The sequence below is a fragment of the Equus przewalskii genome, chromosome 14, assembly GCF_037783145.1.
Source record: "Equus przewalskii isolate Varuska chromosome 14, EquPr2, whole genome shotgun sequence".
Classification (NCBI taxonomy): Eukaryota; Metazoa; Chordata; class Mammalia; order Perissodactyla; family Equidae; genus Equus; species Equus przewalskii.
In genome coordinates, this window is record NC_091844.1 from 70,177,343 (window position 1) to 70,195,911 (window position 18,569).

At 56.5% G+C, this 18,569-nt stretch overlaps 1 protein-coding gene across 12 annotated transcripts in view; it reads left to right on the forward strand.

Moving 5' to 3' along the window:
• The first annotated feature begins 6,570 nt into the window (after nucleotides 1-6,570).
• The window catches only part of DNMT3A (DNA methyltransferase 3 alpha), a 129,003-nt gene continuing 117,004 nt past the window's right edge, over nucleotides 6,571-18,569 (forward strand). For 9 of the 12 annotated variants that reach the window (XR_011526189.1, XR_011526190.1, XR_011526191.1 and 6 more), the window contains exon 1: nucleotides 7,189-7,320. The gene's annotated coding sequence lies outside the window, so the exon portion shown is untranslated. Of the gene's footprint in view, nucleotides 6,739-7,188; nucleotides 7,321-18,569 lie in introns of those variants that run through there. The other 3 variants (XM_070573106.1, XM_070573108.1, XM_070573102.1) reach the window with 2 other exon arrangements.

The window sequence follows — 18,569 nt, forward strand, 5'->3', positions numbered from 1 at the left end:
TCTGTATAGAAGAGACCCAGAGGGGCCGGCCCGGTGGCCAAGTGGTTAAGTGCGAGTTCCAGGGTTTGGCCGGTTTGGATCCTGGGTGCCGACATGGCACGGTTCGCGTCAGGCCATGCTGAGGCGGCATCCCAAATGCCACAACCAGAAGGACCCACAACTAAAAATACACAACTATGTACCGGGGGGCTTTGGGGAGAAAAAGGAAAAATAAAATCTTTAAAAAAAACAACAGACCCAGAGCCAGCTGTGATACCCTGGTGGTTAAAGTTCGGTGCTCTCACAGCTTAGGTGACCTGGGTTCATTTCCTGGCTGCAGAACCACCCAGCCCTCTGTCAGTGCCGTGTTGTGGAGGCAGCTTACACAGAACTAGAAGGACTTACAACTAGGATATATAGCCATGTACTGGGGCTTCGGGGAGGGAAAAAAAAGAGAGAGAGACCCCAGAGGGCTAGCTTGTCCCTTCCGCCATGTGAGGACATAGAAAAAAGACCGCCGTCTATGAACCAGGAAGCCCTCACCAAACATTGACTCTGCTGGCGTCATGATCCTGCACTTTCCAGCCCCTAGAACTGTGAGAAATAAATGTTTGTTGTTTATAAACCACCCACTCTATAGTACGTTGTGATGGTGGCCTGAACGGACTAAGATGGGTTTGTCTGATGTCTCCTCAAGATTAGATTAGATGATGCATCTTTGGCGGGGCTAGCATAGAAATGATGTGTTGTTTTCACATCCTGTTAGGTGGGGTACCGTTTCAATTTGGCCCATTACTGATGCTGTTGACTTTGATTGCTTGAATAAATGGATATGTGTCAGGCTTTTCCATTGTAAAGTTACTCTTTTTTCCCTTTGTAATTGGGAAGTATTTTGTCAGGAAGTACTTTGAGACTATGCAAATATCCTATTCTTCATTAAGCTTACAATTTATTCATGGACTCATGGATTCCTGTTTTACTGAGTGAGTTATAATCTGTTGGCATCATTATTTATTTTGGTGCTCAACTTTTCCCATGTTTCTCCAGTGGGAGCCCTCTCTGTGTCCCATCATGCTTTGAGCACTTCCTTATCCTGAAGTGTGACATGTTCTGAGCTCACCTTGTTCCTTGCTCAACCCAGCTCTGGAATTTGTCATTTCTCTGGGAAGGTCCACTTCCTTTTAATAGAGAATGGTATTTAGAAACCAAAATCTGGGCATGAGGTGTACTCATTGCTATTGAGGTTTCATTGCTTGTAGGTGCTCTCAGCGAACAGAAAAAGGGAAAATACGTATATACATACATACATACACACGTGTATATATACACACATTTTATATCTATATTTATTTCTATATCTGTCAATATACAGGGTGAGGCTCATGCTGGAGTGAGAGGCAGTGGCTGAGGTGTCTCTTAGGGGAAGGGGCTGAACCAGCATCTAGATATGGGGGTACACTTGTGGCAGTCACTGCAGGAAATCCAAAAAGAGAGTGAAAAAAAGAAGTGAATAAAAGGACTGCATACGAGCACATGTAAAACCATACAGAATGAAATTATGTCTTTATGATTTTCTCTGTGAATGAGGATGATGACATTTTATGTGATACAAAATAACTCATATGGGCACTTTCATATCTACTCTTTGTTTTAATGCTCACAACTTCCATGGTGGGCATGCAGAATAATCCACACAGCAGCCCTGGGGCCTTTGTGGGGCGAGTTACTAGTCTCTGGAGTTCCCAGGAAATGAGCTGACTGGCAACTGGCTGAGGCTTTAAGGAAGCGATATTGCAATCCCCAGACTCAGCGGTTGCTCAAGCTCTGAAGGAATCCCCAGGAAACTGTGACCATGCCAATAGGATGCTGTCCCTCTCCAAAGGGGACTTCTCCCCTGAGGCCCTCAGGCGCAGCTCTGGAGGACAACGAACCGAACCGGGGAGACTCTCCCAGGAGCCAGCCAGGACCTGGCTCCAGTGCAGAGAGGGGAGGCCTGGCTGCCCCACCAGCAGGGTGAGGTGCAGGCCGAGGACCGACAACCTCTGCTGCTCCTTCCCTTCCCCTCTCTTCCAAAGTCCGTCTTCATTGTGGATAATCTATCTTCTCTCCCCCTGCATATATTTGGTGCTTTGGGGTGGTTACATTTACAATGTAGCCGCTGGTTGTGGATAATAAGAAGCCACATATAGACCTCACTTAGAGGAATGCACGTTACTCAGAGGTCTTGATTTTAGGGCTGGTCATGACTTGGATCATCTTCCTTTGGGAAGGAGAGTAAGTGCATTTTTAGTTGTAGATGGCGTGGGTTCTTTATTTTAGCAGGAACATTTAAAAATACATCTTTTTTATTGAGGTGAAATTCACATACCATTGAACTAACCATTTAAAAATGCACATTCAGTGGCATTTAGCACATCCGCGATGTGCAACCACCACTCCTATCAAGTAGTGACAACATTTCTGAAAGTGCGTAATGGGGAAAAGAAGGGACATGCGAATGCTGGGCGGCAGCAGGTGGAGTGTAATGTGTTCGCCCAGCACCCCGGCTTCGGGGAACAAGCCTGCTCCTACTCCCTGGGGTGCTGGCTGGATCTGTCAGCCCCAATGCCACCTCCTGCACCCACTTACTGGGGTGGGCATGTCATCTAGACTGTCCCACTGTATGTAGCACCCGGTTCAAAGTGGGCTTGTGACCAAAGCCAGAACAATTGAAGTAATCGTTGTGACTTTTCCACTAAGGACAGCCCCTTGAGTAAGGGCGACATTGAAAAACAAAACAGGACAATTATGTCCCTCAGATCTTGAGGCTCAGGGTTGTGTGTATGGGATGTTGTTAAAGGACGTGGAGTCTCATGTCCTGGAAGCATTAGGGGGATTCTTGAAGGAAAGGAAAATGATATCCTTTCATTAGGATTCTAAGCTGGGAGAATGTGAACCTGAGACTGCTGGCTGCCATCTTTGAAAGCTGTGTGGCGTTTGCTTAAAGTAGGAAGGAAAGTGCCAACAGAGTGGCAAGTCTCTCAACCACTGAGTCCCTTTGTTTGTCTAAGCTAGTTTAGGCTGGGATTCTGTCATTTACGACTGAGAGTCATGACTATATAATAACCCCACCTGGAGGATAGGTGGAAGCATTACCATTTGTTATAGGTGAAGAACTAGCTCTCCTGGTGGGTGTGGCATGCAATGGATATTAGATGACCTGAGTGGTGAGTCACTGCGGGGCTGAAACCACCGAGCAGGGTGCTAGATAACCCAGGTCTGGAAGTCATGGGGGAGGTATGGCAAAGGCAGGTGGGATGGTTTCAGAAGCAGACTCATGGAGAGGACATAAGGTCTAGCAGGGTGTTGGGGCGAAGGGTAGGCTGCCACTTATCTGAGTCAAGAGCGTGGGAACCAAGTCTTCCGCAGGTGTCCCTGGTGCTGGGTGGAGAATGTTAGAGGAACATGTTTTCTGTGAGGGGTTGGAAGGGCCCTGTGGTAGTCATTGGTGTTGGCTGCTAAATATGTCTGGTTCTCCCCACTTTCAGGTCCGTGGTAGCATTTACTTCCTGGTTCCCTGTAGTTGAATGGAACTGTATGGATGGTTCTAGCCAATGAGTGACAAATGGCTATTGTCAATGTGATACCCTCCAGTGCTCTCCTTGAGATGGTGGCTCCCTGAATATTCAATGAACTTTGCCCCTCTCAATGAGACCTGCCACAGACATGCAACAGGAGCAAGAAAAGGAACTATGTATTTTTATAATATATTTAATACATTTAATTGACAGGTGTACTATGCTCTATTTTTTTATGGTGGTAAAATAGATACAACATCATATTTACCATTTTAACTTTTTTTTTTTTGAGGAAGATTAGCCCTGAGCTAACATCTGCTGCCAATCCTCCCCTTTTTGCTGAGGAAGACTGGCCCTGAGCTAACATCCGTGCCCATCTTCCTCCACTTTATATGTGGGACGCCTACCACAGCATGGCTTGCTGAGTGGTACATAGGTCCATGCCCCGGATCCAAACCAGCAAACCCTGGGCCGCCGAAGCGGAACGTGCGAACTTAACCGCTGGGCCAAAGGGCCGGCCCCCCATGTTAACCATTTTTAAGTGTATAGTTCAAAGGCATTAAGTACATTCACATTAGTTTGCAACCAGCACCGCCATTCATCTCCAGAGCTTTTTCATCTTCCAAAACTGAAACTGTGTACCCCTTAAACACTAGCTTCCCGTCCTCACTCCGCCCAGTCCCTGGTAACCACCATTCTACTTTGTCTCATGATTTTCACTATTCTAGGTCCCTCATATAAGTGGAATCATACAATATTTGTCCTTCTGTGTCTGACTTATTTCACTTAATATAATGTCTTCAAGGTTCATCTATGTTGTAGCATGTGTCAAAATTTTCTTCTTTTTAAGGCTGAATAATATTCCACTATATGCACATATCACATTTTATTTATCTGTTCATCAGCTGATGAACATGTGGCCTGTCTCCACCTTTTGGCTGTTGTGAACAATGCTATGAACACTGGTGTACAAATATCTATTTGCGTCTCTGCTTCCAGTTCTTTGGGGTATATACCCAGAAGTGGAAACACTGGATCACATGGTAATTCTATGTTTAATTTTTGTGAGGAATCACCTTACTGTTTTCCACAGAACCTTTGTGGTTTTAAGTCACCAAGACTCAGGGCTGTGAGTCATTGCAGGATGACTTCGCCCATCCTGCCGGATGCTGCCCCTCACCCCAGATTCTCTAGGATCAACCGGGATTCTGCTCAGGCCACAGTGGGGCAGACACAAGTGAGGCAGGTAGGAGCCCAGCGGCTAAACCACCGAGCTGGACCCAGCGTGCTGTGTGGTGAGGAGGCCCCGGAGGCTCAGCCAGCACTGATTGGCCTCTTCTTGGGACTGCCTGGAGGGTCCTCCTCATGCCACAGACGTCGGAGCCAAGCTCTAGAACCAACCCTGTGGCCACAAGATTGCTTCTTACTGGACACAAACCCCTAATATGGGCACCTTGGGCCTCTGGACCCCAGCAACACAAACATCCAAGGTCACAGGCCACGGGCTCCCAGTGATTTGATCATGAACAGTTCTACTGAATAGAGACGTACATTTGCCCATTTTGACCCTGAGAATTTCAGCTTGTTAAGAGTAACTATGATGTTCTGAAATAACTAGAATGATTTCAGAGTCACATGAACCAGGCTTTGAATCCTGGCTCTGCTACTTCCCAAATGTGTGGCTTTGACTAAGGCTCACCTCAGCATCCTCATCTGCAGAGTGAAGATCATACAAACCACCACCCAGGGCTGGCGAGGACCGAGGGAAAGCGCCAAGTTGGGTGCCTGGCACACAGGAGACGCTCAGTAAACGGTCGCTGCTGTTTGGGGGCCGTGTTATATAAGCCCTTGAGGAAGGGAGAGGTATGGCAGCCATCTTTCCAAACATGGTCTTCCCCTTAGCCAAGCTTTAGAGTGTTTGTGGATGCCCATCTTGATGCGGAAAGCAGAGTGCACAGGAGCCTGCAGTGCACGTATTCATTCAATCAAGGTTTACTGAGAACTGACCACACTCCAAGCGCTGGGCTACAGAGATGACAGACACGGTCCCTGTCCTCATGGAAAAGACATCATGAATCTTCAGAACTGGCCAGGTGGAGATGACGAAGAGCAGGGCCTATCATCAGTGGCATGGGGTGACTTGAGTGAAGGTGACACTGAAAAAGGGCAGGACAGTTGTGTGGAAAGTGGTCTCCAACCTTGAGGCTCCGGGAGTGGGGCAGGCTGAAGGACCTGGAAGCATTAGAGGGCTTCCTAAAGGAAAACCACTCTTGGATGAAGGGTCAGCTCCGTGTCCCAGAGAGTTAGGTAACTGTTCTTGAGACCCTGGAAGGGGTGAGGCTGGTGGGGAAAATGGAAAAGTAGGACTGGCTTCAGCAGCCCCACCCACAGGGGATGGGGGGGCCTGGGTGAGAGAGTTCAGGGCACTGTCACGTAGCTGAAGCCATGGGTGGAATGGGGTTGCACGGTGGAGATGGTTGATGGAGGTATAGGCAGACATGGGGAGCCAGGCTGGGGGTCAGAAGGCCCAGCACCAAGTCCTAGAGGTTAGAGGAGAGTGATGAGCGGAGGGTGGCTGTGCTGGTGGAGGTAGATGGAGATGCCCCAAGTCAGAAACCTGGAGCCCTCAGAACTCTATGGGAAATGAGAACAACCCCCACGGCAAAGGGGTGAGTAAGCATGCGGGTGGAGTGTAGGTGTGCACTGAATCTTAGAGCTGGAAGGGATCTTCAGTGTCATTTAATTCGGCCTCCCACCCCATGAAATCTTTCAGTCTTTCACTGCCCAACTGAGAACACTCTACTTGGACACCTCAAGGTACGGGGAGCTCACTCCCTTCAAGGGGGGGGGATCATCCTATAGAGGTGCTCAAACCTTCAGGACGGCCTGGATGGGCCTGGCGCCCCGACCTCGGCCCTGTGGAGTGAGCTGGCCTCCACTCGGCGGCGGCACCTGGCAGGGGTGGCGGGTGGGGTGGGGGTTGCGGCGCGGATGGGCCGGCGCTGCTGTCCCTAGCCCCAGTGCTGAGGCAGGCAGAGTGCAGTGGGCTCTGGTGGAGGTCGGGAGAACTGCAGGGCGAAGGCCGCCGGGGGCTCCGCGGGCTGCCGGGGGGGAGGCACTTGACACCGGCCCGGGGAGAGGAGGGGCCGCTGTCCCTACGGCCAGTGCTGGATGCGGGGACCCAGCGCAGAGGCAGCGCCAGGTAGCGGGGCGCCCCGCGAGGGGAGGGCTGGAGCGAAGCCCCCGGCGGAGCGGCCGGGAGCGCGGCCGAGGCGGGGTGCCCGGGCCCGGCGCCGGGTCGGGGCGCTGCCGAGGCCGGCCCTCCGGCTCGCAGCGTGCCGGGACCCCCGGCGGGGCCGCAGAGGCCGGGCAGTCGGGCCGAGGGCGCTAGGACCGGCCGCGCGCCCAGGCCGCTCCCGCCGCGGCGCCCCGGGGCCCCCCAGTCGGCGCTGCCTCCCGGGCCGGCTCCGCAGCGCCGGGGCCGGGGCCAGCGCGGCCGCGGGGGGCGAGCAGCGGGCGGAGGCCTGGGCCCGCGGGCGGCCGGAGGGAGGGAAGGAGGAAGGCGGAGAGAAGGGGTGGGAGGGGGGGACCCGGCGGAGGAGGCGGAGAGAGGGAGCGCGACAGCGAGCGGAGGGAGGGAGCGAGCGAGCGAGGCAGGCAGGCGGGCCGGGAGGGAGGGAGGGCGCGCGGGCGGCGGCGGCGGCGAGAGCAGAGGACGAGCCGGGACGCGGCGCCGCGGCACTAGGGCGCGCAGCCGGGCCGGCCCGACCCGACCGGCCACACGGTAATGAGCGCCGCTGCTGGCGGCCCGGGAGGCCGGCCCGGGAGGCCGGCCCGGAGGCGGGCGCGGAGGAGGGGAGGCCGGGCGGGGGGCACGGCGGCGGGCAGTGCCCGGCGCGGGGCACGCTCCTGGACCCCTGCAACTCGGCGCCGGGCGCTCGCGGGGCCAGGGCTGCGGGCAGGGGCGGCGGGCCGGGCTGGCCTGGGCGGCGCGGGGGATTTGAGGGTTTGTTTATGTCCCCGCGGGCTCGGCAGGCGCCCCCTCCCGTCCCGCCCGCTCCCGGCGCGGAGCCCCCTCCCCGCCCCCGCCCGGCTCCGGGCTCAAGTTCAAGTCTATACAATGCCGCGGGGGGCCCCCTCCACCGCCGGCCGCCGCCGCGGTGCCCGGCTCGGCGCTGCCGCAGGGGCCCGGGCCTGGCCGCCCCCGCCTTCCGGGCCCTGCCCCCGCCCCGGGGCCCCGCCTGGGGCCTGCGGCCGGGGCGCTGGAGGGCGCGGACCCCGACCCGGAATAATCGGCCCCCGCGGCGGCCCGCAGGGAGCGGGGGAGGGGGGCGGGGGCCGGGCCCCGCGCAGGCTCCGCGGCGGCGGCAGAAAATGGCAGCCTGGCACGACCCGGCCCCCCGCCCCTCCCCCCGGCTCCCGGCCCTCCTCGGCCCGGCGGGGCGGGGGACCCGGGAGGCCCCCGGGGGCGGGCCAAGGGGTGATCTGGGGGCCGGGCCGGGGAGCGCTGCGTAGCGATCCTCCTCCGGCCACCTGTGGCTGGGGGTGCGGGGTGCCAGCGGATCTGGGAGGGGCGGCGGAGGTGGGGAGAGTGCCACTTGGGGGGCACACCTCCGCGCGGAGGGCCAGGCGGCGCGCGGGGGGGACGTCGTGCCTGGCTCCTCCCTGCCCCCGCCGCGGGCCGTGGGAGCCGGGGCGGCGGCGGCGGTGGCGGCGGCGCCGCAGTGTGGGGGCGGGGCGGGGGCGGGCGAAGATCCCGGGCCGGGGCCGCGGGGGCCGGAAAACGCGGGGGTGAGAGCGGCGGGGCCGGGCCCGGGCCGGGAGCGGTGCGGGTGGGGGCACCCGGGGTCGCCCCCTGCAGCAGCACGCCCCCCCCGCACACATTCACACGCACGCGGACACACTCACGCACACGCACCCCCGCTGGGCCGGTGCAGACGTGTCCTTGAAAGCTTCGCATCTGTACAGTGAAGGACGAGGCCTCGCCAAGGCTGCGAATCGGGGTCTTCGGCCCCGCGTCCCCGCGCCCCGGGAGACCCCGAGCTTCGGAGCCGCAGGCGGCCGCAGTCCGTGTCCCGCCCTCACCCCGGCTCCCCTCCCCCAGCTGCCCAGTCCTCCCTCCCTCTCGGCGCGGACCGAGCTGGCGTGGGTCCAGGGCCCGCCCCCGGCCTCCCCCAGCCCCTCGTCGCTGGGGCCCGCGGCCCTCGGGCTGCCAAACTGCATTTCGCTTTTCTGGAGCCTCCCTTCTTGGGGGCACCCACTCCCTTCCCTCCACCCCTCTGTTATTTCCCCCTTCTCTCTCCATCCTCTCCGTCCTTCCTCCTCTCTCTCTACGGCAAAGCCAGTTGAGTAGGTGTTGGCGCCCTGGGCGCGGAGTGGGGGGCTCGCTGGTTCTCAGGGGCTCTCTTGCCCAGCTCCCGAGGGGAGCCCCCTGCGGCTGCACCTTGACCCAAGATGGCGTCCTGCACCCAGCTGGGCAGCTCCGGCCTGCGTCAGGCGGGGAGGAAGGGCCCGGGCCCCAGAGCCACACTACTCGCCCCCTCCCAAACCAGAGGGACAGGAGCCTACGGGGAGAATCGTCCTCGCCCTGTGACCCAGCGTGCCCCTCACTGCCGTGCCCAGAGACTGCCATCAGCATCCCTGGGGGACTGTTCCGTCTTCATGTTTCACCCTGGGCTGCCAGCGGCTGAACCGGCCTCCTGGGCTGGCGGGCTGCGAAGGGATCCTGGGATCAGGTGCTGCTCCGCTGTGCCTCCTCCCTCCCAGGCAGATGTGACAGCTGCAGCCAGGCAAGCTCTTCTCCTTAGGCGTTGCTGGAGTGTTAGGACTGGCCTGTGGGATTTGGGGAGCCCAGCTGTCAGGCGGACCCTCTCGGGTTGTCTTCTCTGCTGGCGGGGACGTCTCCTGGTGCTTTCCTGAGCTGCCTGTGTTCCAGGCTGGGGTTGTCGGGAGTTCCTACTAGTTTTCTGGGACAAGGTGGTCCTCTTCTGCCTCCAGGTCCCATTGAGGCCCTGGTTAGGCTGTTTGACAGGCAACTTTGTGAAAGTGTGAGTCTGCGTGTGTGTGCATGTGTACACATGTGCTACACACAGGCAGGAGCCCAAGGCAAACTTGCGCAGCGGGTCTGGCACCTGCCTGCCTCCCTTCCGGGGCTCGCGTCTTGGTGCTCTGGCTCCCTCTCTAGCCTCCTGTCCAGCTCCTGGGTGCATGTCTTCAGCTACTCATCAAATGCTCAGCTCGCGGCTCAGGCTGACCAAGGCTCTCCTTGTTCTTCCCAGTCACGTGGGCCTGCACCAGGAGGCCGACCTTAGAAAAGGTGAATTCCTTCCAGACCGGTGGAGTGATGGGTCCACAGTGCGAGGGCTGCCCTCGAGATCTGGAGAAGCGTAGGGGAGGATGACCGGGGCCATCTGTCAGGGTGTCTGCGGACAGGATTCCTCTGTCGGGTGGGGGTTGGCCTGCAGCTTGAAGGTCCATTCCAACTTTTAAATTCTATGGCTCTGATTCTAGCGGTGGAATTTCAGACCCAGGAATGGGGGCGGGGTGGTCTGGTTTTCGCCACACAGCGGTAATCAGGAAGGTCTCTGAGGAGAGGAGGTCTGAGAGAGGGCAAGGCCTCCCGGGGGATGGGCCTTTGCAAGGAGAAGGTGGTGTGTGTGTAGGGGGGTGTCTTGCAGGAGACAGGTTTGTCACATCTGACTCCACAGAGGCTGTAAAAGTACAGCCTCTGGTTAAGCCTGCACACCTATGTGTCCTTCTGTAGGTTGAAGTGTAAATCCATGTGTGTGCATAATTTCTGAGGTTTCCTGTGTGAGCCCAGTTCACAATAAGCTCCTGAGTGCCTTATGGATATCTTACTATCACAGTCACACAGCACTGCCATTGGTCCTCTGAAAAAGCCTGCGAGGAAAGATGGGACAAGCTATAAATTACTTGCCCAGGGTGGCCTGGCTGGGAAGAAGTGCGGCCAGGCCTGCTTTATGGGGACCTTAGACTGTCCCCTGCTACAGCTCTCCTAGGCTGCTGCTCTCTGTGTTGGTCTCTCCTTTGAGTTTGTGGTCTCCATGGGACGGGGACCTGGCCTTGGCTGCCTCTAGGTCCCCCGTCCGACATTGAGAGGGGCCTCCGTGGGTGTCTGCTGACTGGCGGGGGAGCTTGCTGCATATCTGCGTTTTCGGTCTCTGTCCTCTCCTTGGCGGCAGGTTTGGTGGCCGGGCCCTCTTCTGTTCGCTGCTGCTCTGCCTTTGCTGAATGGCCATCACCTCCTTCTAGGCCAGTTCCTTAGGCTCAAGCCCTCTGAAAGCCCCAAGTTCTTCCCCAGCAAGAGCCCAGACTGCGTCTGGGAGTCTTTCTGGGAAGCAGATAGAAAGGGGGCTCTGAGAGCAGGCTTGCAGACTCTAATGGGTGAGTTAGAAACAGACCACCCTCCCCATCCTTGGGCCTGAAATGTTACCATTAGAATCCAAGCCTTAGAGTTAGGGTTGAAAGAGAACTTTAAGCTCTGAGAACACTTGGTGCTGGGTTGGGGGCTGTTGGGGTGTGGCGCCAGGCCCTGTTTCTTCCAGAGTTGGAAGTGCTGCCCAGAGCCTGAGGCCAGAGGGCCAGTTGTGTGCCTGTCACATGCTTCTCTCCCGCGGCACTTCCCGCTGCTTTCTGCTTGTGTGGACCTGGGGTCCCTGACCTGGTGCCTGTGTCCCCTTCCCCCGGTGCCCCACTGATAGCTAAGTGTGTCTCTGGCCTCTGGCTTGGGAACAGGCAACAGTTAGGACCAAGGCGCGGCCCCGCGGGAGTTGTTTCCACTTCCATTTTGGTATCTAATAGATAGCAGAGCCAGTCAGAAGCCCGCCTGCGCCTGAGGCCGGGCGGCTCCGTGGGCCTGTGCGTGTTGCTGCTCCTGAACAGGCCTTTAATAGTGAGCTAAAGGTGCCAGATTCCTTTCCACCCAAGTCTGGAGGGCTCCTTCTCAGTCATTTCTCTTTTTGACTTTTTCCCTAAAAACCTACCAAATCTGAGATCAGCGCAGTGTCAGAGATTTGTGTGTGTCCAAGCCTGCCTCCACGTGGCTAAGTGTGTGGGCAAGACAGGGTGTGGTGCACGTGTCTCTCTGTGTATCTCTGCATACACTGTGTGCAGCCACGTGGGGACAGATACGACTTGCTTAGACATGAGTCGTTTCGAGGCAGCCGCAATGAGGGCACTGGAGTCAGACGGAGCGGCGTTCTGACGCTTCCCAGCCGGGGAGCTGGGGCAGCTGACTTAATTGCTCTGAACCTCAGTTTCCTCCCCTGTAACGTGGAAATAAGACTAGGCCCTGCTCACAGGCTGCTGTGGGGGTTAAAGGAGATGATGCCCGTTGCTCTTAGCAGAGTGTGAGTGCCCGGCGTTGGCGAGCGGTGAGCAGTGAGCGTTTTCCTCGTTTGGGCGGCCTGTGGGGACTGGCGGTGCAGGAAGTGCTCTGAGAAGGCCTGTCCGCCTTCCTGCCTCTTTTGCAAAATCTTGGACAGATGAGGAGAGTGCTGATTCTGATTGAAAAATCTTCGGAGGTGGGAGGCTCCTCCGTGGCGTGGAGCAGTCTGTTGCAGAGTTTAACAAATCGCGTTGTCAACAGGTTGTCTCCCTCTCTGCCTTGGATCCCTCACACTGCAGTTTCAGCTCTTTATTCCCATTCTGTCCTGCTGCAGCATATTTGCTGCCATTTACCAGAGACTTACTGAGCATTTCCTGTGGGCAACGTCGTGTGCTGGCCTTTGAGGGGACGCAGAGTGAGTTTAGGATGTACCCAACTAATGAATCACCACAGACCAAGGTTGCAGGAGAGGGAGAAATAAAGTGCTCAAAGGACATTGAGGTCACAACTTACTGAGGGGATCAGGAAAAGCTTCTTGGAGGAGGTGGCATCCGAGATGGGTCTCAGAGCGCAGAGGTGGGGCTTCCAGGCCGAGAAGGGGAGGCCAGGCTGTCAGGAATGAGGCGACTAGAGGGTGGGGGAGATGCTGGGGAGGTGGAGCAGGGCTGTGGGTGTGCTGGGGCTAGGCTGAGGCCCCGCACTGATTTGGGGAGAGCGGAGAGCGGGCCCCTGTGCTCTGTAACTCCTGTGTGGCCTGTGGAGAATCGCTCTGAACTGTCCTGCTTGTGGTGGCTTTGTGGAGGGGGGAGCAGACGGAGGGATGGAAGGGAGGGAGGGGAAGGGGCCAACCGAGCTCATTTGGTATAGGATCTGGAGGATTCCTTTATATTCCGTAGACTAGAGCTTAAGAGCTCAGACTTGGAGAGAAACAGAGCAGGGTTTGAATTACACCAACCCCAGGGGGTTGTGGCCATTAAGGGGAACACCAGACAGGGTGAGGTCTGCATGCCAGTGATGGCAATCAAAAAGTGGTGTGACTGGGGGGAGGAGGGTGCCTTGCCTGGCCTCCCAGAGGTCTCCGTGTCCCCCTCTGCATCCCCTCCCTCAGGCTGAGGTGCCCCAGTATCCAGAACATTCTTGCAAGGGGATGTGAGTATCCCCCTACCCTCCCCCACACGCAGCAGAACTGAGCCCCCAACTCAGAGGGGAGGTGCCGCGGGCGGGGGGTGGTGTCCCCAGGTGTGGCTGCAGGTGCCTGGCAGCCCCCAGCCAAGCCGCCAGTGAGCAGGGCTTGCCGAGCACATCTCCCTTGCTGATCACATCACTGCCCTGTCTGGAGGACAGCGACAGGGGGAGGAGGTGTGGACGCTGGGGCTTTCCTAGCCGAATCCCAGTAGGGAGTGGAATGTTTTCTCAGCCATAGCTCAGCACTGCCCCATCCTGCTGTGGTCCCTTGTGACCTGTAAGGCTTCCAGCCTTATTTACATCTATAACCAGCTTCCTATTTTCTCTTTCCTGACGGCATGGCCCTTCTCACTGTCATCCCTATTGATCTTCCCTCTCTGTTTCTGTTTCAAATGTCAAGGTCATTTTTAATTCTGAGCCAGTTGTTAGCTGCCCTGTCTGGGTGCACAGAGGGGCCAGAGGACAGTCTCTCACAGCTGGTAACTAGAGGGCCAGAACCTGGGTGTCCTGACTCCTCGTCGAGTGCTCTTCCGTCTGTGCTACTGTAGATGGATCTGGGGGTCCGTGCAGATGTTCCAGATCTAATAGATCAGCTAGATCCCAGTGGTTCTTACTTGAAAAGGTTAAAGGATGCTTAGATGGGACATTATGGGATGGTGGTCACATCTGTGGTTTATTGAGCCATGGGTTGGATGTGGGCCGTGTCATAGTAAATGTCTGGGAACGCACGGGCTGGGCGGCTGGGGGCCCTGGGAGCACGCCTCCCCTCAGAGCTTCCCCAGAGGATCATGGGAGGGGCAGGCGAGGGCGCCCGGGCCCTTGCAGGGCCGTGGGATCCTCCAGCGCTCCAGCAAGCAGAACCTGTTGGGAAGGGGCTTCTTGAAGGAATGGTCCTGTGTGATTAATTTTATAGATTCTGAAAGGATAAATCAATTTATGGACAAAGGGGAAACTATCTAGATTCCCCCAAAGCCTCTGAAATGAGGTAGTAAGCTGTCTGTTCTGAAGTGTTAGATGTCCACCATATGGTGTTGGGTCACCCTAAGGGAGCAGTGGCAGAGTGTCATCTCGTTTTGGTAAAATTCCTTTAAAATATATACAAATGTACACATTTATTGGCTTGTACAGGCATAGAAAAAGTCATTCAAGAAGGATAAACAGCAAACCTGTCAACAAAGACTTTCCTTTTTACTTTATATACTTTTATAATCTTTGGAAAAATGTAAATGCACGTGTTACTTTTTTTTCTTCAAGATTTTATTTTTCCTTTTTCTCCCCAAAGTCCCCCGGTACATAGTTGTGTATTTTTAGTTGTGAGTCCCTCTAGTTGTGGCATGTGGGACGCTGCCTCATCGTGGCCTGATGAGCGGTGCCATGTCTGCGCCCAGGATCCGAACCGGCGAAACCCTGGGCCGCCGAAGTGGAGCGCGTGAACTTAACCACTCGGCCGCGGGGCTGGCCCCACGTGTGTTACTTTCTTAATGACAGCAAAAATAAAACCACACTTTTGAAAGCTTCTGGATAAAAACATGAAAAAAATTTGAGTCACCCTAGGACTGGAAGGATGGACTCTTTTTTTGTAATGGATAAGAAGCTGGCTTGGAGACCGACAGCAAAGGGTAGGGTTATTCAGGTACTTGTTTTTTCTGGAAAGGTTGCAGGGAGAAATATTGCAGACACTGAGGCCTCCCAGCTCAGGCCTGGGCTAGTAGGGATTGGGTGAGAGTGGAAAATAGGCAGCTGGCTGCACCGTGGCACATGCCAGGGGCAGTGGACCAAGTTAGCTTTATAGAAAGGTGACTTGAAACTCTCAGTTCTGACGCAGGATGGGAAACAAATCTTGAGAATCTTCCCAGAAGGCTTCCATCTGGCGGCTGTTGTGGCCCACATGGTGCCTAGGAACTGGAGCTATAACCAGTGCCGGGGCCCAGTAAGGAGTTCAGGTGACCCAGCCCTGGCATAGTGTGGGCAGCCACACGCAACAAGAACAAAATTCGGCTTCAAGATGCCCCACCATGGGGTGGAAGGGATGTCTGAGCAGGTGGGTTCAAGCTGTGCCCAACGGTGTAATCTGGAGGCCCATGAGCAGGTGGCAGTGACCCAGGTGACAGGGTGGAAAGGTGAGAAGGGCCAGATAGAAATTCGTCTGCCTGTTGCTTGGCAACAGTGCCCACCGCTCCCTTCCGCAGCCCCCTCCCCCACCCCCGCCATGGGTGCTGTCTTGCAGCCCGCTTCCCCCTCTGAGGCTGCCTGTTAAACAGGGCCTGAGAAAGGCTGTATGTGCTTCTGTGGCCCTGCCCCTCCCCTGGAATAAGGCAGGAAGATAAATGAAAGGACAGTAACTTGGAAGCAAGCTCAGAGCTGGTCCCTCTGGGCCCTGGGCAAAGAGACCCGGGAGGCGGGCAGACCTTGACCAGCACCAGGCCCACGGCTACTCAGTTACCACAAGCCCTGACCGTCTTTGAGCCGCAGCTTTTCCCTCTGTGAGTCAGGGATAAGAATAGTATCCACATCTTGCCGGTGTTGCCTGAATCAAATGAACTATTTTATGAAAACAGCCAGCACTGCGCCCAGCACATAGTAGGTGCTCAGGAGGTAGGTGTTCCTTTCCTTTAAGTGGGTTCATGACAGGGCTGCGTGAGAGTGACTATGGGGACCAGGTGAGATGACCCCGAGAAGGCCCTGGTGCAGCGTAAGACCTGACAGATGTTGCCTGTCGTTCTCATCACCCCTTAGGGGTCTCAGGGCCTCCATTTCCTCCTTTGTAAAGCCAGAATTTCGCTGGATGGTCTCTGAGCCCTCCAGCCCTGGCCGGCTGATCTATGGGCCTTTAATCTTGACATGCTTCCATCTCTTTATTGTCTGTGCCCACTGAGGACCCAGCAGGTCCCCCAAGCCTGGGGCCCTCTCCCTCCCTGCCCTCTAGTCTCTTTGGGCCCAGAGTAGGCAGTGGCCTCTCCTCTGGTTTCTGGGCTTGCTGGCAGGGCTGGCTCTGCCCCCTGGCCTGGAGGCATGGAAGGGTCTAGGCCACAACGGGGCCTGGCAGCTGGCACGAAGCCATGGTTCCTAATGGTTTTATTACCAGCAACAATGTAGAGCTTGTTGCCATCCTCTCGCAGGCCGTGGTTCCCAGCCCAACTGGTGGTGGCCTGAGGGCCTGCCTGGTACTGGAAGCTCAGCTGGGAAGCCCAGTGGGGCCGGGCAGTTGCCCCTGCGTTTTCTTCTGTCAACACCCTCCGCACAGCCTGGACTCCGAGAGCGGGGGTTCAGCATGATGAGGTGCCTGGGCCCCAAGTTGGCAGGCCTGGCAGCTCTCGAGTTTTCTCCCTGGAGGTCCCTTGCTTCAGATCCACAAATAATGTTCATCCATTCATTTATTAAAGACCTACCATGTGCCAGACACTCACTGGCTGCAAAGATGGAGGAGATTGTGCTGGTCCACAGGGAGCCCTCAGCAGAGGTGGAGTCTGGTGAGGGTGACCATTACAGCATAGACGGGTGGAGAGAGCTCTAGCAGCATGTGCCTAGGGCATTTCAGGGGCTCAGAGAAGGGATGTCTCATTCAGGAGGGAGAGAAGATCTGGAATGGCTTTCTAAAGCTTGAGCTGAGTCTCGAAGGGCGGGGAGGAGTTAGCGAGGGAGTCACGGGCATCTTCTGATCTGATGTCGCTGGAATGATGAGGAATGATGGGGTGCGAGGCTGGAGGGCTGGACCATGGAAGGCTGGGATGTTGTCCATTCATAGGTGTTGGACTTGGAGTGACATGCCAGTATTTGTACCTGAGAATGATCATCCTGGGGCATCACGGAGGAGAAATTGGACAGGTGAGGATGGGTGCAGGGAGCCCAGGCAGAAGGCTGGCACCGAAGTCCAGGGGAGCAGCAGTGTGGGCCTGGAGGAGGGGTGCTTTGTGAGGCATTTAGGGAGCAGAGCTGCTAGGGACGGCTGAGCGACGGAGGGGGTGAGGGGAGCCAGGGGTGACCCTTTGGTTTCTGGCTCAGCCAGCTGCATGGATGGGGATGCCAACCACTGAGAGGGCACAGGTTCGGGGAGTCTGGGAGAGACCTGGGAGTGCTTCACATGGGAGGCAGGACTGGAGCTGGGACTCAAGGGGGATTGGGACTGGCCCAGGTGGAGCCTGGGCTGGGCCAGGCTTGCAGAAGGGGAAAGATCCTGTGGCACAAGGCCTGGAGGTGGGGGCCCAGGGAGGGCCAGGGTCCAGCGTGATGGTTGAGAAAGGCAGGGGCACTTTGTTCCATAACTGGTAGCGGGCTCCGGAGACTTCTGAGGAGGTGACTTAACCAGGCGTTCGTACCACATGCGTTGGGGATGCTGCTCTCTGGGGCCTCAGTGGGGACTTCTGCTTCTCGGGAGCTCCCCCAGAAGGTGTGCTGTAAGGCCTAGACCTTGTTCTTTGACTCCCTGGTCTCACAACCTGGCGTAAGTCCTGTCGCCCTCTGTGAATGGAATGTGAATTGCAAAGTTGACATCCACCCTCTATTCAGGGGCAGGTCTGCGAGGTAGGTGGGGGTAAGCTGGGGACGGCAGTTTTGGTAAGCAAGCAAAAAAAAAAAAAAACGGACAATAGCTGTTTCTCTAAAACAGAAATGAGTCTGTCACGTGTCACAGGAAGGGCAACGTCAAAGAATTTCTAGAAAAATGACGTGAGCCAGGTCAGCATCAGTGAAGCAAGAGGCAGCATGGCATTGTGCCCAGGCCACCAGACCCGGCACTGCCAGTGGTGTCACCACAGCCCTGCCACGTCCTTGGGCAGACCAGTTAACCTCTCTTAGCCTCAGTTTTGCCATCTGCAAAGTGGAGATGACCTTACAGACTTGTGTTTTTGTTTGTTTGTTTCAAACGCTACTCCTTGTGTTAAACCTGGATATTTTATGTCACTCATCTTCTAAAAGAATCCTTATGCAGTTGGCCTCCCAGGTGTTTGAGGATTAAAATTCAGCCATGCGTGTTCCCTGTCTGGCGCTGAGCAGGCACATGCACACGTGCACGCCCCCTCTCCCCCTCCCTCACTTGCTGGCTGCTTCTTGCCTCCTGGGAGGCGTGTCCCGCCTGTCTCCTCAGTCCCCCCAACCTTGTTCCTGGGAAGGTCCGTTTATCTTGTTCCGTTGACTCTCTCTCGTTTCCCAAACCTGGGTCCCCCAGTGTATTTGAAGAGCCTCTGCTGAGCAAAGTGGGAGTTGGGGGCAGGGGCGGTGTCCATTCCTTTTCTCTTTTTACTAAAGGGGAGGGGATCTGTGCAGAGCTGCCATGGCTGTGTGGAGAGCAGAGGGCACGGGAGGGAGGGCTCAACCCTCCAGGGCCTGGGCCGCTCTGTGTGCTGGGGAAGGGGGTGGAGGGCCCTAGTGGGGTGTGGGAGATGGCTTGGGGTGACCTTCGTCTGGACAGTGAGGCCAGCTTCCTCTGTGAGCGGGCACATGTGGTAGCCATTGGGCTGTACCATGGCCCCCATGACACTCGGCCACACCCATGGGGAGACCTT